The following is a 23,892-nucleotide window of genomic DNA, read 5'->3' as shown; positions in this document are numbered from 1 at the left end:
TGGGGGTTTTCTCCGTTTTATTTGTCGCAGGTCTTGTGCTTGGTGACTCTTGCAGCTCCTGGCCCCACAAACATGAGAAATTTAGCTTTTTCTCTTCGTTTTATTTGTCAGACATCGGGTATACGGTGACTCTTGCAGCTCCAGGCCCCTCAACCATAAGAAATTTGGCTTTTTTCTCTGTTTTATTTGTCGCAGGTCTGGTGTTTGGTGACTCTTGCAGCTCCTGGCCCCACAAACATGAGAAATTTAGCTTTTTCTCTTCGTTTTATTTGTCAGACATCGGGTATACGGTGACTCTTGCAGCTCCAGGCCCCTCAACCATAAGAAATTTGGCTTTTTTCTCTGTTTTATTTGTCGCAGGTCTGGTGTTTGGTGACTCTTGCAGCTCCTGGCCCCCCAAATATGAGAAATTTAGCTTTTTCTCTTCGTTTTACTTGTCAGACATCTGGCATTCAGCGACTCTTGTAGCTCCCGCCCTCTCAACCATGAGAAATTTAGCTTTTTCGGTGAGTGTCGCAGCTCCTGGCCCCCCAAACATGAGAAATTTAGCTTTTTACCTTCATTTTATTTGTCATGCATCTGGCATTCAGCGACTCTTGTATCTGCCCCCCTCCCAACCATAAGAAATTTGGGGGTTTTCTCCATTTTATTTGTCGCAGGTCTTGTGCTTGGTGACTCTTGCAGCTCCTGGCCCCCCAAACATGAGAAATTTAGCTTTTTCTCTTCGTTTTATTTGTCAGACATCTGGTATACGGTGACTCCTGCAGCTCCAGGTCCCTCAACCATAAGAAATTTGGCTTTTATCTCTGTTTTATTTGTCGCAGGTCTGGTGTTTGGTGACTCTTGCAGCTCCTGGCCCCCCAAACATGAGAAATTTAGCTTTTTCCCTTCGTTTTACTTGTCAGACATCTGGTATTCAGTGACTCTTGTAGCTCCCGCCCTCTCAACCATGAGAAATTTAGCTTTATCGGTGAGTGTCGCAGCTCCAAGCCCCCCAGACATGAGAAATTTGGGGGTTTTCTCCGTTTTATTTGCCGCAGGTCTTGTGCTTGGTGACTCTTGCAGCTCCTGGCCCCACAAACATGAGAAATTTAGCTTTTTCGGTGACTGCCCGCAGCTCCAAGCCCCGCACAGGCGCTGAATTCCCCCTCTCCCCCTGTGTGGCGGCGCCGCGGGCCGGGCGGTACCGGCCTTACATAAGGCCGCCCGGGGGCTGTCCCTGGCGCAGCCCCCGCGCTGGGGCCGGTGCCGGGCGGGCGGCGGTTAGCGGGGGGGGGACACGCAATGGCGAGGAGGAGGGAGCCCTTCGCCCCCCCCGGAGGAAAAGGGGAAGCCGGAGGGCTGGCGGGAGCGCTGATAGGGGGCGAGGCGGCTGCACCGCCCTCCGGAGCGCCCAGCGGAGCGGGTAAGGGGGTTCTCGGACGCCGCGGGAGCGCCAGCCCGGGGCTACCTGCGGCTGCCGCCTTCAGCTTGTCCTTCCCGGCTGTCAGGCTCTCGCCAAAGCCGGCTTCTTGTGCGCTTCTGTCAAATTTCCGCGCCGCTCGGTTCCCCTGCTGCCGGGACTCTCCTGCGGTTTGCAAGCTCCTTCTTTCTTTTCTTCCCTTCCCAGCTCTCTCCTCTTCAAATTATACAGTCGTAGGACGGTTTGGGTTGGAAGGGACTCTTCTTAAAGATCCCCCGGTCCCGAGCCTCCTGCCATGGGCAGGGACACCTTCCACTGGATCAGGTTTCCCAAAGCCCCATCCAACCTCATCCTGAACCCCTCCAGGGCTGTGGCATCCGCGGCTTCCCTGGGCAACCTGTGCCAGCGCCTCATCGCCCTCACAGGAAAAAGTTTCTTGCTAATATCTAATCTAAATCTCCCCTCTTTCAGCTTTAATCCATTGCCACTTGTCCTATCACCACTCCGATAAAGAGCCTCTCCCCAGTTTTCCCATAGGTCCCCTTTAAGTACTGGAAGGCCACTATACGGTCTCCCCAGATCCTAACTATTAAATATATCCTAGCTTTGCCCTTTCCTCTTAAGGAGGTCTGACCTTGTGTCCCTTTTCCTTCCTAAACAGTTAGAAGGCTTCCCAAGTTTTCCACAATAAGAGCCACTACCGTCCTTTTTAGATTCTGCGTGACTTTGTATGTAAACACCACTCACTCCAGTGTCTACTAAGGCTTCAGTTTCTCATAGACTTGGTTTTGCCATCTCTTTTATTCCCAAATCCTTATTGGTTTGACCTGTGTAGATATAGGTCTTTGTCCGGGAAAACTTTATTAATTGAAATAGCTCTACTAAAATAGCTTAACAGAATTATAGAATCATTAATGTTGGAAAAGACCTCTAAGATCGTCAAGTCCAACTGTCACCACAACACCACCAGGCCTACTAAGCCTTGTCCCAAAGTGCTATGTCTACATGTTTTTTGAACACTTCCAGAGATGGTGGCCTGGACAGCCTGTTGCAATGCTTGACTACTCTTTCAGTAAGTAAAATTTTCCTAATACCCAATCTAACCCTTTCCTGATGCAACTTGAGGCCATTTCCTCTCATCCTATTGCTAGTTGCTTGGGAGAAGAGACCAACACCTGCCTCGCTACAGCCTTCTTCCAGGTAGTTGTAGAAAGTGATAAAGTCTCTCTTCAGCCTTCTCTTCTTCAGTCTAAATAACCTCAGTTCCCTTAGCCACTCCTCATAAGACTTGTTCTCCAGACCCTTCACCAGCTTCATTGCCTATTGCAGACTGAAGCCTGCAGGAATTATGGATGTATATGATGATTAATTGTGAAAATGATGGTTGCAAGTTCATCAGAGCAGGATGCCTGCCTTCTCCTTTGCCTTAAATCCGAGCTCGGCTGTCTTAAATGATTAATGAAAAATAATACCACTATGCTACTCTTACCAGCTCCTTGATGCTACTTTTCAATGTTCCTTTTAAGCCCTAGGCGTGTTGTATGACATTTGAAAATCTTTGTATGCAGTGGTTGTTTTCTGGGGAAAGAATTTAAAAAATGCCACAAAACTTTACAAGCTGATTGGTTGTTGTCAAGTGTTTTCCTTCTTTTTTTCCAAAAGTGTCTCAGAACTGTGGGTTGTTGAAATGCACATCATCTTGGCACACTTCATGGCTGCCAAGTGTGTGAGCCAGCTGGATCTCAAGGAAATGTAACTTGCTGCAATTGGTCCTGTGGTGACTTTTATTTCAACAAGAAGTAAATATATTTTAGTGAGTCACAGGGCATTGTTCCCAAAAAACTAGCTGTCAGGAAGTGGGCTCTGAGAAAGCTGATGGGCTCTATAAAAACAGCTTTCTCCTACAACTAATGCTGTTTGCACACTCTTCTTGAATCATAGAGATCTGGAGTCCTCTCAGATTCCCAGTGAAGGTAGAATTAGCTACCATTTACGATGTGGTACTGCGCTGCTTGCCTCTCTTCAGCCATGTATTTCACTGCTCCTCCCTTTCCTCCCATCCTGGTCAAGGCTTTTACCATGCTTCCAAGTCAGTTCCTGGTGTGCATGTCCTCTGTGTGGACTTCGTGCACTGACTTCATTGAAAAGAGTGTCTAGTTTTTCACAGAATCACAGGATGGTCAGAGGTCAGAGTTGGAAGGCACCTCTGGAGATTATTTAGTGCAACCCCCCTGCAGATTCACTGACAGCTGGTTGCACAGGAATGTGTGCAGGTGGGTTTTGAATATCTCCAGAGAAGGAGACTCCACAACCTGTTCCAGTGCTCTGCCACCCTCACAGCAAAGAATTTTTTTCCTCTTATGTGAACTGTTTTTCTGTGCCCCTCCAGTTATCTGTGGCTCCAAAACAATCCTGAAAACCTCTGTGTACACTTGTGGATGCTTGGCCTTAGGATGTGGCTGTACCTGCATCCACATGACTTTGAAAAGCAATGGCACTGCATTGGAGGGAATGCTTCAAGCTAGCATTTGCATCACAGCTTCAAAAAGATACTTAGTCCCCATCTTTCAGCATAGTTTCTGTTGGAAGCAAGGTTTATGCTGTCCTTTATTATGTGTATGTGCATGCAGCTCAGTATTTGTCCTTTAAATAATGTTTTATGTCCATTTCTCAGTCTCAACCAATGACATAAGAATAGCTCCAAGATAAAAAAGTTCTTGCAGTTTTAGTAGGAACAGACCAACAGGGAAAAGAAAGCCTCGAGTCAGACACTTGCCAGTTTCCTCCAGTTTTTAGCTAAGTTACTGAGTGATACATTCACATGTGACTGCCTCCATTTGGCAATAAGATTTTTGGTGTAAATTAAGTTGTAAAGTGAAAAGGAGAAGTATTTTCTGGGTGATTGCCCCTTGACTGGCACCTCCCTCAAAACTTCAAAGAAGATAAATAACTCCGATTTGATACATTGTGTTTTGAATGTGGAAACAGAATACCTTAGTACAGTTCAGTGTAAACACTTACTCAACAGAAGAACACAGTTCTGTGGGAGATCTGATTTACTGAGATGTAGTCATCATAAAGCACTTTGGTTTTAGGTCACCATGTCTCCAGAGTGCAGCTCCTGTCTTTGTTCTGCCAAGCACACATTTGCACAAGTACATCAAGTACAGAAGAGCTACGATCTCAACTAGTGTCTTTGGATCTGTTTTGTTTTGACAAAATTGGCTAACAGTTTTGAAACTTACTTAATGTTATCACATAAGCGTAATTTTCTTGCAACCAAGCAAAAGTGACCATCACTCATCCTGCCTCAGAATACTGAGTACAGAGTTCCTTGATCTGGCTGGAAGGGCACATCCAAGATCATTTGTAGCAATGACAAGATATTAGGGTTTGGGTTTGGTTTGGTTGTTTTTTAATTGTTAGTCCTTGTCAACTGTAGGTGGTTTTTTTTTTTGGCACAGCTACAACATGTCCTAGCAAACTTGTTCTGGGGTAGCTACCGTATATACAGGTGTCATGATGTCTTCAGAAAACATCCCTTTAGAACCACGTTGAACGTGTCCACTTAAGGACTGTGGGCAAAGTGTGAATCCTGGCAAGGGAGGTGTGTGAAAGGAAGAGGGCATATGGTAACAGAAAAAATTCTGAATGGTAAGATTTGTGCCTTTAATATTGATTAAATGAAATTATTCTGAAATAAGATGAGAAAAACTGAAAAGTAGTCAAAGGTCAGTGTTTAAACTTTAAAACTCAGCCTGATACTTATTAGTGATAGACTTCAAACTACAGATCCTTGAATTTTGCTAAAGTTTTAGTCTGAAATGTAATTCCACTGCCTATAGCTGATATTGGCATATGCGTTTAGAGAGGCAGAATTTTCTTATAAAAATTCTTCCGTGTCCAGCTGCATTATTGTCAGCATCAACTGAAACAGAATTTGTTCTTTCTTTTGAAAATTCACTTTTCTTGTTTGTTCTCCAGTGTGTTTTTTTAAGGCATAACAGAGCTTGAAAGAAACAAGAGTCTTTTTAAATGAAAGTGAAGATCCTTAAATGATGATCTCTGCTACACATTCTTCTCCAGAGCTGGAGCTTAGAGTCAGTCCTTGCCTTCCACAAGAACTGATAACTTTCCAGCATCCTGGCTTCGTAGACTCAAAGTACTGTGAACTGTTGCTTATCATGGCATGTCCCTGTATTGCTAATAAATTAAATCATGGGATAATATTGCCTGTATTACAATGAAATGACTCACAGAGTTGAGAGACCTGGAGTATTTAACTTCGACTATCTGAAGTGGCCCCACCTCAATGTTTAGATAAAGATAATAAATCTGACAAGGAAGGGCATTCTCAATGATACCATAAGGCATCTTAGTAAGCAATATTTGATGTTGCTGTCTGTCTGTGCACACAGCTTAATTGTATTCCAGGAAAAATGCATTGATTTAAAAAATGATGTGGACTGAAATGTTTATTTCCCTTTGGCAGGACTGACTTTTCACATCTCTGTTGGTAAAAGCATCTTTTTCTATGTTACATTATGTCACACCATGTTACATCATATTGTGCTTAAACAGAGGACATGGGCTTGATACGAAGTTCTTCATATCGAGGGGTTTCAAGGAAATTTCTCTTGACTGTAATAGTATGAGGATTAAGTGACAATCTCAGCCTTGGGGTTGCACTGAACTGGTGCGTGAAATAAGGTACTGGAAGAAACTGAAGGAGACAGCAGGAAACAAGAACCATGGGACTGTAATTTGCTTGCAATTCAGATATTGAGCTGTGGCTTTCTTGTTTTATTCCTGGTTAGTGATTGTTTAGTGGTATTAAAAGGTGAAACAGCTGCTGTTACAGTTGTGCTATGCAGAAAGCCTTTTCAGAAATGTGACGCTAATACTTAGAAGCACAAGACAGGTTAGCTTGTGCTGGGGGACCTGCTGTTATAGTTAGTAGATATAGTGCCTGTCACCAGGGAATCCTAGAAACACTACATAGGGCTACATGCTGCTCCCCTTGCAGTTGACGATGGATAGGATAGGATAGGATAGGATAGGATAGGATACGATACGATACGATATGATACGATACGATACGACACATTTCAGTTGGAAGGGACCTACAATGATCATCTGGTCCAGCTGCCTGACCGCTTCAGGACTGACCAAAAGTTAAAGCATGTTGTTAAGGGCATTCTCCAAATGCCTCTTAAACACTGGCAGGTTAGGGCATTGACCATCTCTCTAGGAAGCCTGTTCCAGTGTTTGACCACCCTCTTGATAAAGAAATGCTTTCTAATGTCTGAACTGCCCTGATGCAGCTTTGAACCATTCCCATGTGCCCTGTCACTGGATACCAGGGAGAATAGACTAGCACCTCCCTCTCCAATTCCGTTTCTAAGGAAGCTGTGGAGAGCAATGACATTGCCCCTCGGCCTCCTTATCTCTAAACTAGACAAACCCAGAGTCCTCAGCCACTCCTTAAAGGACATTCCTTCCAGCCCTGTCACCAGCTTTTTTGTCCTCCTCTGGACACATTTGAATGCATTAACATCCTACCTAAATTGTGGGGCCCAGAACTGGACATGGTACTCAAGGTGAGGCTGCAACAATGCTAAATACACCAGGATAATAAAAAAATGCTAATTACAGTGGGATAATAATAATAAAAAAAGTTTGCCTTAGTAGAAGAGCAGTCAGATACACAAAAATCTTCAGGTTCCTTTGAGGCAGGTGGATATTACTGAGCAAAGCAAGGCACGTGACACTGTGTTGTTTGCCCTGATGATGCAAGAATTCATTGACAGAATCAGGAATAGTGACAGAAGTCTGACTGATAGCCCAGTTTGCAGGCTGCCTCTACCAGACACATTCCTCCCGCTCTTGAAGAGTAAAAGCACCTTGTAACCTCTTCCAGTATTGTGCCTTGTGGGACTAAATTACAGAATATTCAGGAAATTATCATCTTTGATGGAGAGATTTTCTTCAAAGCTCCTGGAAAATACTTGATTTTCAAGAATAAATGTACCCATAAGTTCTGTTTTGATCCAGCCTGGCAACCTGAGTTCTCATGAATTCTCCTGAAACTCCATAGTTCTGCTGAGTAAAAAGCATAGGTGTCAAGGCTTAATCCATGACTCCCAAAAAACATAGATGTTGAGCGTGTATTGTTGGGCACATAATCATTCTTCTCCTCTAGCATTGGCTTGATTTAGAAGAACTGTGTTCTTTGCCACAGGTTTGCTCTATGATGTTGAAGGAATATATACAATCAGAGGTTTGAAAAGGGACCAGTGCTTCATATGTTCTTGGGTCTGGCACCATGTCAGAAGCTACTTTTGAAGGACAGATGCTACTCAGACCATCACTGTCTCTCTTTGTGAAATGGGGACACTAACATCTCCCCTCACAGAGTACGTTCAATATGTGTGGCAACTGTCTTGTAGGCTGGGGAGTGTCATAGGTGAGACAGGATAAACACCCATAGTGGATCTGGATACTTCGATTTATTTAAAAAATAACAGTATTGGAGCTTTTACCGTAAAAGATTATCTTTCTGGCTGACCCACCTACTCATTCTGCTGGACTGACACAACAGCAACAAAAAATTAAACTGTGGAAAAACTGTGGGGGTTACGTTAGCTGTTTTCTCTCTGATTTACATAGAAGTAATATGTGATATTAAGCACTGCATGTTTGTCTTTTGTTTTCCTGCCATTATAATGAGGCAATCCTAGGAGAAAACACACATTTTCTCTGGTTGAGGGGTACTTCAAGAGGTGTAACATCTGATCTTTATGCAGGTTTTTTACCCCATTTTGAGTACATGCAGGCTGCATGTAGTTCAGGGAAGATGAAAGCAGAAAGCACAGAGGCACCGTGTTTTCAAGTCAGTTAGATGGGAAGGCAGGGTCGTGTGAGAACATATACCCACATTTTAAATGTTCTGTGAGTAAATAGAAAACCCCAGTCTTTGGAGCTGTCAGTTCTTCTGCAAGCTGTGCATTTCCTTTAACTTAGATGACTTTTGATCATGGGGGGGCTCACGCACCCCCAGGCTTTCTCGCTAAGGGCGGGAAACATGGGTCTCCTAGGGGGGCTAAAGCCCTTGCTAGAAACCTAGCCAAGCTCATAAATCGAGCTTTAAACTAGATGTGAAGGGGGAGGGGGTTGAGCCCAGGCTAGACAGGAACGAGCCTGGACGTGGGGAATTGGTGATTGGGAGAGGGTGCCCAGGTGAGGACCACCAGTACCTCACCGCACAAAAAGTGGGGGAGAACACACCTCGGGGTGCTAAGGGAGATGCAGGCACTCTGGTGTCAACTACTCCAGTTACCAGGCAGTTGGGAACGAACCGTGCTCCCTCTAGGAGGGCTGAAGGCTCGGCAGCTCAGCTGAAGTGCATTTACACCAATGCACGCAGCATGGGAAATAAGAAGGAAGAGCTGGAAGCTGTCGTAGGGCAAGGGGCCTATGATGTCGTTGCCATCACGGAAACGTGGTGGGATGACTCATATAACTGGAGTACGGCTATGGTGGGGTATAAGCTTTTCAGGCGGGACAGGAAGGGTAAGAGAGGAGGCAGAGTAGTCCTCTTTGTAAGGGAGGACTTGGACTCCATTGAGATAGATTGTGACCATCAGGAGGTTGAGTGCCTGTGGGTCAAAATCAGAGGAGCCCACCAGAAGGTAGATTTTGTGATGGGAGTCTGTTACAGACCACCCAACCAAGGAGAAGCAGCTGATGAGCTCTTCTATGAGCAGCTGTGGTCAATCTCTAGATCGATGCCTCTCGTTCTGGTGGGAGACTTCAATCTGCCTGATATCTGCTGGGTGTACAACACAGCAGAAAGGAAGCAGTCTAGGAGGTTCCTGGAGTGCGTGAGAGACAACTTCCTCGCACAGCTGGTGAATGAACCAACAAGGGAGGGTGCCCTCCTTGACCTGCTGTTGGTGAACAGAGAAGGCCTTGTAGGGGATGTGGCGGTAGGTGGACGCCTAGGACTAAGCGACCATGAGATGATAAAATTTTCTGTTCTAGGTGAAGTGAAGAGGGTGGTTAGCAAGACTGTAGCATTAAATTTCCAGAGGGCAGACTTTGATCTCTTCAGCAGGCTGGTTGGTGAAGTCTCATGGGAGACAGTACTCAAGGGCAAGGGAGCCCAGGAGGGCTGGGAGCTCTTCAAAAGGGTGGTCCTAGCAGCTCAGGAGAAAGCCATCCCCGTGGTCCGGAAAAAAAGCCGGCAGGGGAGAAAGCCAGCTTGGTTGAATAGAGAGATCTTGAGGGATATCAAGAAGAAGAGAAATGTTTATGGCCTCTGGAAGAAGGGACAGGCCTCTTGGGTGGGCTACAGGAGGGAAGTGAGATTGTGTAGGGAAAAAATCAGAAGGGCTAAGGCTCAGCTAGAAATTGGATTGGCCAAGTCAGTGAAAGATAACAAAAAATCTTTCTACAAATATATAAATAATAAAAGGCGGACTAGGGAGACCATACAGTCCCTATTGGACACAGAAGGAACAACAGTAACAGGGGATGAGGAAAAGGCCGAGGTACTTAATGCCTTCTTTGCCTCAGTCTTTAGTCGTAAGGAGGGTCGTTCTGTCTGTGTACTAACCCAGGAACTAGAGGAGCATAATGAGGCTCCCATGATCCAAGAGGAGGTGGTCAGAGCCTTGCTAGCCCGACTGGACAGCTACAAGTCTATGGGGCCGGACGGGATTCACCCTAGGGTACTGAAGGAGCTGGCGGATGTGGTGGCCAAACCCCTTTCCATCACCTTCCAACAGTCCTGGAAGACTGGGGAAGTCCCACTGGACTGGAGGCTGGCTGATGTTGTGCCCATCTACAAAAAGGGTCGCAGGGAGGACCCAGGAAACTACAGGCCTGTCAGTCTGACCTCAGTGCCAGGGAAAGTCATGGAGCAGGTGATCTTGAGTGCTAGCATGAAGCACATGCAAGAGAACCGGGTGATCAGGCCCAGTCAACATGGGTTCACAAAAGGCAGGTCTTGCCAGACTAACCTGATCGCCTTCTATGACAAAGTGACTCGGCTGCTGGATGAGGGAAAGGCTGTGGATGTATCTTCCTGGACTTCAGCAAAGCCTTTGACACAGTTTCTCACAGCATTCTGCTTGAGAAACTGTCAGCCTCTGGCCTGGACAGGCGCACACTCTCCTGGGTGGAAAACTGGTTGGCTGGCCGGGCCCAGAGAGTGGTGGGAAATGGTGTGAAATCCAGCTGGAGGCCAGTGACAAGTGGGGTTCCCCAGGGCTCGGTGCTGGGTCCAGCCCTGTTCAATGTCTTCATCAATGACCTGGATGAAGGCATTGAGTGCACCCTTAGCAAGTTTGCGGACGACACTAAGCTGGGTGGAAGTGTCGATCTGCTGGAGGGTCGGGAGGCTCTGCAAAGGGATCTGAACAGGCTGGACCGCTGGGCAGAGTCCAATGGCATGAGGTTTAACAAGGCCAAATGCCGGGTCCTGCACTTGGGGCACAACAACCCTATGCAGTGCTACAGACTAGGAGAAGTCTGTCTAGAAAGCTGCCTGGAGGAGAGGAACCTGGGGGTGTTGGTTGACAACCGACTGAATATGAGCCAGCAGTGTGCCCAGGTGGCCAAGAAGGCCAATGGCATCTTGGCTTGTATCAGAAATGGTGTGACCGGCAGGTCCAGGGAGGTTATCCTCCCTCTGTACTCGGCACTGGTGAGACCGCTCCTCGAATACTGTGTTCAGTTCTGGGCCCCTCACCATAAGAAGGATGTTGAGGCTCTGGAGAGAGTCCAGAGAAGAGCAACAAAGCTGGTGAAAGGACTGGAGAACAGGCCTTATGAGGAGCGGCTGAGAGAGCTGGGGTTGTTTAGCCTGGAGAAGAGGAGGCTGAGGGGAGACCTCATTGCTCTCTACAACTACCTGAAAGGAGGTTGTAGAGAGGAGGGTGCTGGCCTCTTCTCCCAAGTGACAGGGGACAGGACAAGAGGGAATGGCCTCAAGCTCCACCAGGGGAGGTTTAGGCTAGACGTTAGGAAAAAATTCTTTACAGAAAGGGTCATTGGGCACTGGAACAGGCTGCCCAGGGAGGTGGTTGAGTCACCTTCCCTGGAGGTGTTTAAGGCACGGGTGGATGAGGTGCCGAGGGATATGGTTTAGTGTTTGATGGGAACGGTTGGACTCGATGATCCGGTGGGTCTCTTCCAACCTCGTTATTCTGTGATTCTGTGATTCTGTGACTGAGTTTTCTTAATGCAAAAGGCTCTTTGCATGAGCACTCCTGAGTCTCCGTGGGAATGTGGTAGTGGTTATACAAATGGCATATGACAGGGGTTGACAAATGCAGGTGATGTTTCTTTATAAGTCAGCAGAAATGGTTTTGTAGCTGCAGTGGGTTAAGCACAGGCTTTATATGAAATATGTAGCTAATAACCTTAGCTCAGTAAACACCAGAGAAGCATTTGGGTTAATTTAGATCTTCAGATAAAGAGAGCACCCAAGGAAAAAAAATCTTGTTACCTTGTCTTTTAAGTCTATAAGAGTCAAGGTAGAAATCCTGGCTTTGTGACAATATTGCTCTTGGCTCCACCAGAGCCTAGGATTTTTCCCTTCTATTCTCAGATTATAGACCTGCTGACTCCATTAGTCATTCTTGTCAGTGGGTGCATACTGCTGGTGTGAGACAGCAATCTATAGAAAGTATCTTCAACCTCAAAGAAGGGAAAAAAATTCAAGTCTCTCTGTTGGTTATTTTTTTTTTTTTTTTGAATATACAAGCCTCAAATCCCTGTGGTGGTGTACTTTTCCCAATCTCCTCACATCCCTGTTCCCTAGTTACTACCTAATTTTTAAAGACAATTTCAGTGTAGAATTAATTCCTTTACCCAGATTTTCTCAACTCTGACCCGAAGTGTGACTGTTTCTCCTCTGAAGCAGTTTGGTTGGAAGGCAAAGCCATTGGCACCAAGCTCTTGGTCCAGAAGCTCTGGTTCCTTGCCAGAAAAATGGCCCCATTGTGGACATTCCCAAAATGGTTGTTCCTTGCCATGAGAAAAATGTAAGTGTGGAATCAATAAATTAATATTAGGGAGACAAAGAAAAAGGAAGAAAGAGAATGATGGTTAAGCAGCGAGAGGAGTTGCTGCAAGGAAGCGAGGGAGTAGGAATGTGTCCCTGTCATTGCCTGGCAACTGCCTGCGCCCTAGGCTTCGTGAGGTATTCATAGCTGTGTGACCTCTGGCTGTCCACAGTATGGCTAGCATTCATCACCACCTATCAACCTAGACCTCATAGCTCCCTGGTTTTGCCTGCAACAACATGTACTTTCTCCAGTGCTGTAGAAGATGGGTAGGAACATCTGTCCATTTGCAAAATAACCCTTCTTCAGACACTCCATTAGAAGCATCCCTTGTGATGCTTGTAAACTTGAAACACCTGGTTGCATTTGCCTACGTGTGCTTAGGACAGGGCTACCAGCAGCTCTAAAGATATTCTTGCCTTCAGCATTACTTTGTTTCTAACATCAGCTGTTTGCTTGTCCAGCTGTTTTGTGTTATGAGAATACATAATGATGGAGGAGGGCTGGTACTATCATTCTGGTCTGCACAGCAAAGTGGTGTTTGCTGTCAAATCAAAGAGCTGAAAGTTTTTATAAGAAACATTTTTGTAAGTAATTACATGAACACGTTTAATTGCAGTACTTTATATGTCATGGCTGTTGTGTTAGGTTTTTTTTAAGCCCTGCCAGTGTGGAATAGTTGCAGCTAGTTAATGCTGAGGAATGTACCTGGATGAGGGCAGGCCGCTTTTGTGATCCACGTGTAATTGTTTTCTTTAGTGCGCCTCTCCCATGTCACCTGTCACTCTGGTGTTTGTGAAGCGCATTTCAATTATTGGTACTAGCAGGTTACACCTTAAATTGGGGATTTGCAAATAGATGTTGCTTGGGGTTTTCTTTCCTTTAAGCAAATGTACCAGCAGTTAACCCACATCTTGGTTCTTTTAATATTGCTCTAATCAGATCTGATATTTTTCAGGGTTTGGTTTTGTGTGGGGATTGGGTTTTGTTTTTTTCTGTTTTGGTTTGGTTTTGGTGTTTTTTTTCATATTGTTAACTGGTAAAATCAAAATGTTTTTTTCTTGTTGAATGGGACAGAGCATAAAGACTGCCTTAGCCTTTCAGTCTTTCAAATGCTCACCTTGCAGATGGGACACTTAAATCATAAGGCTCTATCTAATGATTAGGTTCTGCATAATGATTCATTGTTTACACAGAGCAAAATTGTACCAGAAAGAGAGATCAAGAACTTGGCACTTGCCTGTGCAATCGCTGCCAGTATCTCCAAGCTCAGTACTTAGTATGACTTGAATGCTTGGTGTGGCTGTTCCTTTTCTGAATAGTCATTTTTCCAAACCAGATTCCCTGGCGAGTAGCAATTGCATGGAGACATACTTTATACCAATATTATTCCAATTCAGAATTAAAATATAATTAGAAATACGACCTTTCCCAGAAGATGGAAATTTTTATTCTCATACATCCCCAAGCTGCTTTTTTCTTGTTACTGAGAGAGCAGCTTCCACTTTTGACAAGCCTGTGATTCCACCCTCCACTAATGTTTGGTAGATTTTTCACCCAAGCACTTCCATGCATTTTCATCCAGTCTTGTCCTCACACATAATCCTTCCTGAACCCATATCATGCCCATTCCTCCTTAAAACTCTTTTGCTGCAATGTGCATGGAAATATCACTGTGGTTAGGCAGCTGCTGCTCTGCCTGTGGCTTTTCATGATGACTAATACTGCCTTGTTGCTCCTGCGTGTTCCCCTTCTGTATCCACATTCTGCTGCTTCTCTTCTGCCTCAGCAGTAACCTCAGCTCGCTGTGGGTGCAACTGCTGGTCGGTACGTACCACCTGCAGTGTGGAGGAGTGCTGGTTCACAGCTAGGACCTGAGCCTCTGCAGAGGAGTTATGCTGGTCTTCTTGGAATAAAACATTTTATACTACTGCACTATTCCCTATCTGAGAGTTTTCATAGCTCTTTATCAGAGCTCAGAGAATGCTTTATAATTTATAATCCTTTTTACCCTACTAGGGTGATAACTTCTGTCTCCTGAACAGTTAGCAGTCTGCTCCCAGTACATCACTCCAGGATGCAGATGGTTAGTGGGCCATGAGGCTGGTTTGCCCAGAGGATCAATCACTTAAGTACAGTCAGTTAATTGGTGTAGCAATTAGTGCTTTAACTCCGTGAGCTGCGCTGGGTTTGCAGAAGTATGTTTCCCTTGAAGTTCCTACACACAGCCAGGTAACGTAAAATGATCCAGCTGATTTTCTTACAGATATAATTGAGTCCACAGTTTAACATGGAGATGTCAGGCTAAAGAAGGGCCATTCAAATGCTTTCTGCTAGCACAACAGAAATTGGGCCTGAAGGGTAGGAAAAACACTGTTCCATCCCTTGCTGAAGCTGAAAATAGTGTCCTTTGTATGGGAGAGAAGGGAACGGCAGATTAGATGTTGTGGGAGCATTTGATGTATATTGCTTAAACTGCAGTTTCCTTTTAAAATATGGAAAAATTTCAAAAGAGATTGGGTCTGAAAGGAATTATGCTCAAGTGGTAAGCTGAAATTTACATAGCTAAAATATGTTTTGGTACTAATTTCCTGAAAGTTTTATGAGGAATGCTGCATTTTTGACTGTTAGCTTGATCCTTTCATTGTTGTCTCCAGGTTGCAGCTGGGCTCCTTTGCTTTCTCAGTTAGTCATCCAAAGAGGTCACTTCTAACTGTGTTTTAGAAGCTCCTGTGTATATATAACGTTAGCCATATATGCTCTGCTTCTTCAGTACTAGTAGTTTCAGATATTTTTTCTTTTTTTTTTTTCTTTTAACAGGACTATGGCAAATTTGCGTTGACTGTGGGATTTACCACAGGAGAGAGAGAACAGGGGAAAAGTGTGTGAAAGGGTTCATTCATAGACATTTTTAACTCCACCATTGAAACAGCATCACAATCCTAAAACGATCCTGATTTGGCTTTCAGATAAACAGACCGCTCTCCAGTTTGCGTTCCCTCAGGCAGCATAAATTTTAGTTTGCAGGCTGATGTGTTTTAAGATGTTCTTATCATTTCTAAGGATTATTCATGTTAGCAAAAGGCTAACAAGACAGCTGGAAAATAACTGGTATATCAATTCCTTCTCTAGAGGTTCTGGCAGCATTGATAATTCCTAAGATGTTCCTCCTCTTCTGTTCCTTGTGGTTTTTCACCACTGATAGCAAACTTCTGTACTCAGTTGGCTGCATTGGGGTCACTACTGCATGTGGGGATCACAGCCTAGCTAGGGCTACTGGTTTTCAGTTAATCCTCTATATTAGCAATTCCACAGTGTTAGCTTGTTCAACAGATTCTACCCCATTGTTCTTCCACCTCAATTTTCATCCCATCTCTGTTCCTCATTTTAGCTTTTCCCCATGCTGTTCTCCTGTATTGCCTGATTCTGCCCCTGAAATAAATGGAGAGGTTCATAGTTTTATCTCTGTTTGTATACATAACTTAGAATTTGGAAGTAGAATTTAAACCAACATTTTGTTTTAACTCATTTCTCCACCTTTCCTCCTTATTTTTTCTGTAATACTAGAAATGCTGCTCAGTGTAGTACAAATTCTGATACACAGCAGCAGTAAAACTAGAGAGATTTGTTTGCCATATGGACATGCTTTGGATTTACACAGGCTTGTGGTTTGGTACTGGGGTATATTAACTACATTTACACCATTAGGATGATGCAAATGGCAGTGGGTGGGTAGCCCAAACCAGTGCATTTCTTTGAATGTCTAACAGCAGACATACTCAAAGGAATCATAATTGAGGGAAAGTGCTGCTTAATATTTTCCAATAGTTTTGGGGAATAAGGAATGGAGACTCCATCACGGGCTTCATCATGAGACAGCTAATACCTACGAAGTGTATTTCCTTCAGCCAAATTGTGCAGCAGTGGTATTGCCCAAAAAATGTCAGCTAAACTCTTCTTCACATTGCTTGGTTGTAACTGAGAATAGAACCTAGATTAGTGTGTTAGTCTGTAAAGGGAATCTCCTGCTAGGGAACTAAGAATAAAAGAGAAGTGGAACATGAAGTGGATAGAAAGAAAAATTGTAATTACATGAGAGGCTGAGCTAACAATTTCTAAAAATCTCAGCTCTGACGTGTACCTGTTTGCACTTTTGCTTCTTGATAGTTTTCCTGCTGAGTATTCTGGACTAATTCCTGTTCAGCAAACATCTGTCAGACATAATAATTTCAAGCATTAATCCTTACAGGAATTAACCAGCTTATTAGTTGATGACCTGAACTAGATAGTTTCTGGGGATTATCGCTATTTAAATCTTGCCTACCTTTCAAAAAGTGGCAGCATGCCATGCTAGTTTTTTTTTCTTTCTTTGTCTTTTTCTGATCTGGCATATCTTTAGGTTGTCATCCTCTCTTTCACTTCTACCACATGGTAGGAGCCAGAGAGGAAATCCTGTGCTGCCTCCAATGTGAGTAAGAAGGAAGCCGACAGTTTCTCTTTGCACGAGACTTGCTTATACTGGCAGCCGTGCCGAACCGCTGTCATAACACCCAGTGAAGGCCAGGCTGAATTGTGCTTGCAGTGCTGGAAACTCATTGGGGAACTTTGATGAAATCACCATAGACTTTTACCTGCCTTTTTCAGAGTTCCAAGGATTTAGGTAAGGTTTCTTCAAGGTTTGTTACTTCTGTTTCCTAAGGAAGTGAGATGGTCGTGACCATAAAGCATGTCTGTATCTTTTGGCTCCTAATGAGTTTTGAACTCATTTTCTGATTGCCATTAAATTTGCCAAAGATATAGAATCATCAAAGATTAAGTTCCTTGAAATTTCAAGGATTTGCATGGTAATAAAAAGGAAGCAGAATTCGTGGCTTGCTGAGGGAGCACAATGTCCAGAGGCTGTGGCGGCACCCAGCTGCTGATATGCAAAAGGACGAGCCAATTAGAGCATTTGTCTCTAGAGAAAGCCCATGCCTCGTCTTTTGCTTGGTGCCAGTGCTGCAGAGCACTTGCAGAGAGGGTGGGTGGGTTCAAGGGCAAGGGCCCTCTGCGACAAAATAAGGCCTGGTAAATTTTTTTGTGAGAAGCGGGCCACAATTGCAAACTCCTTCATGTGTGGTGGAAAACAGAAGTGAAAATACCCCTGTTGGAGATAGGGGCTGCCAGTGAAGTTAACAGAAAGATGTCTGTTGGAAGAAGCGTGGCTGGTACTCAAGACATGCTTTTACAGCCTCAGAATGTTCACTAAATAGGGACTGCTGAGATCCTGTCCCTGAAATTTGTTAAATAGTGTTGGTTTAAGGTTCCAAATACGACTGTTGAAACATGACCTGGGCGTATGTGATAAGTTAAGAGAGAGATTAAAGTAATGGTTTTGGTTATGTTATGTTTTGTTTTGTTTGTTTGGGGTTTTTTTAAGTAGGGAGTATTGTTTATACAAGCATTGCTACTCATGTTGCGCTGAGTCCTTTGCACAAAACATGATTTTTGGAGGTTCTGTTGTGCTACAGTTTAGCTGTGGCCCCTTATCACAGAGTTAAATGCATTTTCCTTCAGGAAGGTGATAACCTGCTTCTCCTGTTTTCAGAATCAGCCTTTAGCAAGTTGTCTGCTGAGCCTTCATTTATAAATTCAAATGGGAAGTACCGAGGGAAAATTCCAGTGACGTGAAATGCCTTTAAATATAAGAAGTGTTTTGTGGTATGATCAAAAGATGACCTTGGAGACTACTTAGGAAAGATTAGTATTTCTTTTAGATCAAAGTTAAGTTTGTGCCATGATATATATTATTCCTTATAGGAGAAGTATATATTACTTGGGTTATAAGAATCTATATCTTTATACCTTTTCCATATTCCGAGTGTTGGAGGTTAGTGTTATGACACATTTGTCTGTAAATGTTTGACAAATATCCTAGAGTGTGTGTGCAAATCCTGACATGAAGGTATCTCTGCATTCGCTCTCTGGCAGCTGGCAGCCCCAGAGATATGTCCCATAATATTTAGGGTGGGATATTCAAAGTTACTGAGAAGACATGGTCCCTGAGGTCCCACTGGGGTCTAAGTAGGGCTGAGCTGACTCATCTTTTCAGATGCTTGCAGGAAAAAGAGCTTTGTTTTTTTTGTAGTATTCAATTTCTAAAAGTAATTAAAGCTAGATGATGTAAGAGTGAGAAGAGTAAGCATCGGCTTTACTCTCGCTGCTCAGCACGGTAATTAACTGTAATCATAGCTTTAAATAACTCTCTGGTCCTCCTCACTGGAGGCAGACTGCTGCGAAATGTGGCTCACTGCTGGGTCCTGCTGCCACTTTACTCTTGGTTTTTACTTTGATTAATCTAACTAGGAGGAGGTTCAAATCCCCTTCAGGTTTCTAAACTATAGGACTTCAACTTTCAGTCAGGCTAAAAATACTGCTAAAAAAGCATTGCTGCTTCATCTCGGAGGTGTTTTTCATTCCTGTTGTGAAATCCTGAGCCATGAGAGTGATGCTGGTCTTTTTACAGAACCAAAAGCTTGCTCAACTTCAGTGGCTGCTAGGAGTCACCATTGGAATTGAAAGCAGAGATGTGATCTTGCTTTTTAACCCTCAGTGCCTTGCAAGCACATACACAATGGGAGGGTGACGAAGACATGGAAACTGCCATAGCTCAGGCAAAAATGAGTCATGAGAAAGCAGCCAGTTTTATTCATTTCCAGGAATTTTCTCAGCCACTCAAAATTAATTTAGATCTGCTGTTTTGCAGTGGTCTGCTTGGGTTTTGAGCTTGGGGATGAGGTTATTGGCAGTTCCAATAGTGTATTTTGTTTGGTCATAGGTGGGCCTTGTTTGCCCATGGGTTTGTCTGAACACAATCCACTGTCGTGCCATTATCAGCTTAGTGCAAAATTACTTTAAATTATGTCCAGAGTGCTAGCTGTTTAGGTCTAGGTTTACTTATGCTGATGTATGTTTTTAACAGCACTTCAAGGGCTTAGCTCTTGCAGTGGTCGTTTTTCTCTTTCTTATAGAAACGGATCTTCCTGTTCCATATAAATGAAAATCTAATTTTTCCATAATCCCACTTTGATCCTGTGAAAATCACTCATTTATTCTAATCAACAGCTTCAGTAATTAAGATTTGTATTTTCCTAATTACTTACGAACTACCATTTTATTATTTTTATAGTGAGTCTCACTGTTTCCATATAAGTATCTCACTGTCATCATCCTAGTGATAATGTTTTGAAAGATATCTGAAAAATCTTGTGTTTTGGTGAGTTAGTCCTTCAGTTGTTCTTCTAAAGTATACTTGTTAAGTACTTGCAAGTGACTATTTCTGACAAATATATCTAGTAAATACTTGACTTACAAGTTTTTTAAGTTTAAAAGCTGTATGCTGAGTACTCCCAGACTGAACACAATTACTCACTCAGAGGCATTTGACTGATGGTCAGTAAGATTTAACACTAGTTTTGTAAGGAGAAAAAAATTGTACACACAAAAAAACCTAGATCCAGATGTGGAAAAAGTGATGTGGAAGTGAAGAGGATGTGGAAGAAGAAAGGATGCAGACCTTGAGACAGACTGACGTCCCGTAGCACCCACATTATCATTGCAGGACTCTTCAGTACATGGAATTCCTGCAGAAGGCAAGTCCCACCTGTGGCATGGTTCCTTGTTTGGAAGTGACCCTCTCTCACGCTGAGTCCCCAGGGAATAGCAGGTCTCCTAGCTCAAGGTGTCCCACTGGCAGCCTAAGGTTCAGTGCAATGAATCTTCTCTCCTGGTGTGAGACACTGATGAGTCTTAACATGTTTGCGGGCCCCATGCTGAGGCTGTGTGCTTGGGGATCTCTTTCTGAGAATCTCTGGCTTCGATGGTGGGTGTGTGGCACCCAGTACTGAGGGATTGTACCATCTGTGGAGGACAAGTGGGTGACAATTAAATACATAAGTTCTAGCCTCCAGAAACCATGAGACTAATGCTGTTGGCTTGCAGTGCTTTTTTATTGGCTGACTGATGGTAAAACTCTCAGGAAGCTGAGCAAAGCTGAAACCTAGCCTACATCAGCAGCTGGGGACAAGTTCACAAGATACAGGTTGCTGGTAAGCCGACAGCTACCTTTCAGGAGAGCAGATAGCCTAGATCTGAAGAGTCTCTGCTGAAATTTTAGACAGGTGTTTAACCTGTCATTTCCCAGACTAAAGAGTCTGTGAAGTGTAACTAGGAAAAGCAACCTTCTTGTCATTAAGTTTAAAGTCACTAAACAGAGATGTGCATCTCTGTGGAGACACCTGAAGGGATACCTATTAGAAAAGGTTGAAAATTACTGTCTGCAGTATTTATTACTTGTATTATCAATTTTGTTCTTGTCCTTCGAAGTATTTTTTTATTGCCTAGAGGCAAAAAACAAAGTGTCTTTGAACCTGAGTGAGGTGTTCACTGTGAACAGAGATAGCCTTAATCCCCAAGGTGACTGAATGAATAAATGCTCTAAAGATTGTTGAATACCTCAATAATGCGGGGATAGAAGATCAAAATCTAAACCAGACAGATCTCCAATGCAGTTATGCTGTTCTATGGGTGGTAAAAAGGAATTCTAGAAGAGTCCTAAACCTTGCATTTTACTTTTTTTGTGGTAGACCAGGCTGCCTCCTAGGGTGTCCTGGGAATGCAGAAAGATGCGAGTGGAGCATATGGAATGGGGAGAGATTTGGAATTAAGAGTCCTCACCAATGCTTTTCACTTCCAAACTACTTCAAGATTAAAATAGCAAAACTAAAAGTGCTGTGGTCAGATCTACTGAATGTTGTTCCTAATACTAAGAGGGAAGGATAACCCCAGGACCTAGCTCTGCCTTACTTGCATCTGATGATTCCATTCAGAAATATAACTATTTTTAATTTTTTATCTCTTCTTAGGAATTTTTCTTTTAGATCTGGGAATTACATATTCTCCACAGCAATCTTACAAAGCAACAATCCTGTGGATTGTTTTGTAAGGGAAGGGAAAGGAAATAATAGGCCTGACTGCTGTATATTGGATGATGTTCATGATGTTAGAATTCCCTGGATGAAGAGGATGCTTGTACCTAGGATATGGATATGTTTATTTCAAAAGAACTATTTATTCTGTAGCTCATTAATACAGGGCAAACAATTGCTGGCTGTCATAAACATTCACTGCAAATAACACAGGAAAAGGCTGTGTTGGAAGATGTCCAAGGTGATGGTATTAATGTTTTAAGCCTCTGAGAGATTATGCTGGAAATAACTACACCTTTTATTTGCAACCTTGAGGGCTTCTGCACCTACCCAGGCAATTTAATTCTTCTCTACATGGGTGTGGCTCCCCTGGAGGCTTTCAGTCCCCGAGCTGGCAATGCATCAGCTATTGGTAACGTAATTCAAAATAGCTCCTCCTGGAGTAGAGCAAGAATATTCAGCTTTGGAAAGACTACAGTCAGTGCTTCGCCCCTGTAATCTGTGCCAACAACTGACCCTCCACTCCAGCCTGCAACAGATGCATCCCCAGCTCTGTTTCTTCTCAGAGCTCTCTTTACAGTGTCCAGGGAAGCTGAAAAGCTATTAAATTATCCCAGATACAATTCCCAGAACCAAAATTGCTTCCACAGTCATGCATATGTATAACATTTGACACAGTCCAGTAGGTTTTTTTTAATATTTTTTTTTTCACATTCAATCCCGGAACCAAATGGAAAGGGTTATGAAAAGTTTGAAGGATTTCAGTAATTAGAAAATGTTTTCCCTGATGGTGGCTGATTTGAATTTCCTGGAGCATTTTTGTACTTTTATTTTTGTAAGAACTGGGTTCTGGAAACTACTTAAGTAGTACGTGAATATAGGAATCCAAGACATATTGAAACCATTTAAAAGCTTGTGTTCTATAAATGTAGAGGTTAAAAGAATGTGTAAACTGGGAGTGGTTGTGAGAAGTTAGTTTAAGAAGTATTTAAAAAAAAAAAACACTGCAGCATGACTTGGTGGAGAGAAAATAGGGCGTAAGGAAACATTGCAAAGCAACAGGATAATCCTAACAAAAAGGCATTGCACTTGCAAAATAACTTTAAAAGCTCTCAGTAGTGCATTACAATCATTAAATAAGTAAATCTTGCAATATGCTAGTGAGAATTATTAGATACACTGGAAATACTGGTGAAGTAGCTATGCTTGTGGTAGAAGTGCTCAGAGAAATTTGACCCTGTGAGTGTTAGGTGAAATACACTTCTTCCTTATCTCTCGTGAGTGACTGTATTATTGCATTTGGACAAATAAAACGTGGTTTTGCTCAGCATCTCATTATCTATGCCAGAATTTCTTATACATAGTTATTACCCTTATTTAGTAATATATGTATAGAGATGCTAAATGCCTTCTTCAGTTTAAATACACTTTACCAGATATGAATCAACACACAAATTCAAGTGGCATTAAAACTGAAAGCTCTTTTGAACAGCTACAAGCGTTTGAAAACTACTATGATAAGGTAGTTTTGTACGAATTGCTCAGAGCATCACACTTGTGATTAAGGGTAGGCTTTCCCTGGCACAGTGTGTCCCAGTGACAGAGCCTGTGACCTGCGACAGGGACTCATGGATTATATTATAGATGACCCTACTGTTCTGCTGCTGTTACATGTTGGTCTGTGAATGCTGGCTTTGCACAGCTGAACAGCTCAGGTCTGTTGTAGGAGCTGCTATGTCTCCATTGTATTTCTTGTACTGATGAGAGACATCTATTTCATGTCTGGAATTATTGGTCAATCATTCAGTGTCAGTAATGCAGCAGAAATGGGGTAAATACTGTTGATTCCTTAGTACTTCTCTGGTAATCATTTATCTGAGCTTTAGGAGAAATTACAGGTACTGCCAAATTTCACATAGATTCAACAGCTTTTCTTCCTCCCAAGCAGAAAAAGAATCAGAAAGCATCCTTTTACTTGCATATATCAACCTATGTCTTTAATGTCTGGGAAGGAGAAGCAGAACAAAAAGACTCCAGGACAGTGTAGCTGATTGCATCAGCCAGGGTCTGGCTGCTTATTACAGAGAAAAGAGGGAGGACAGGACACGGTCTCAACAGGCAGCCCAAGCCCATGTCAGGCATTCCAGGTCATAAAGTTACCGTGAAATCTGCATGAGTTAGGTCAGAGTTGGTGCTAAATTTAATTATCTTTATGATGCTAGGTCTACAAATTACTCAGTCTACGGTGTTATGCAGGCAGCTGGAGTAACGAAGTGTTTCTCTTCCTTTGCAAACACTGACATAGTATTTTTCATGGCTTCCTGTGCTGGCTGCCTACATGGAAATGCCCGAGTGTGGCATGGGGGTTTATGTATCTGTGGGTTTTAGACAGAAAATCCTTGTGCCCAGAGAAGAGCAGCATGAAAGCAGAGTGTGAGTGAGGTTTTCTTCA

At 43.3% G+C, this 23,892-nt stretch overlaps 1 protein-coding gene across 1 annotated transcript in view; it reads left to right on the top strand.

Annotated features, from left to right (window-relative positions):
- The first annotated feature begins 1,386 nt into the window (after window positions 1-1,386).
- Window positions 1,387-23,892, top strand: part of SYNE3 (spectrin repeat containing nuclear envelope family member 3) — a 71,356-nt gene continuing 48,850 nt past the window's right edge. The window contains exon 1 of the mRNA XM_069858757.1: window positions 1,387-1,405. The gene's annotated coding sequence lies outside the window, so the exon portion shown is untranslated. The remainder of the gene's footprint in view (window positions 1,406-23,892) is intronic.

The sequence above is a fragment of the Phaenicophaeus curvirostris genome, chromosome 5, assembly GCF_032191515.1.
Source record: "Phaenicophaeus curvirostris isolate KB17595 chromosome 5, BPBGC_Pcur_1.0, whole genome shotgun sequence".
Classification (NCBI taxonomy): Eukaryota; Metazoa; Chordata; class Aves; order Cuculiformes; family Cuculidae; genus Phaenicophaeus; species Phaenicophaeus curvirostris.
The sequence above is the reverse complement of the archived record's forward strand: the minus strand, read 5'-3'. Positions and strand labels throughout refer to the sequence as shown.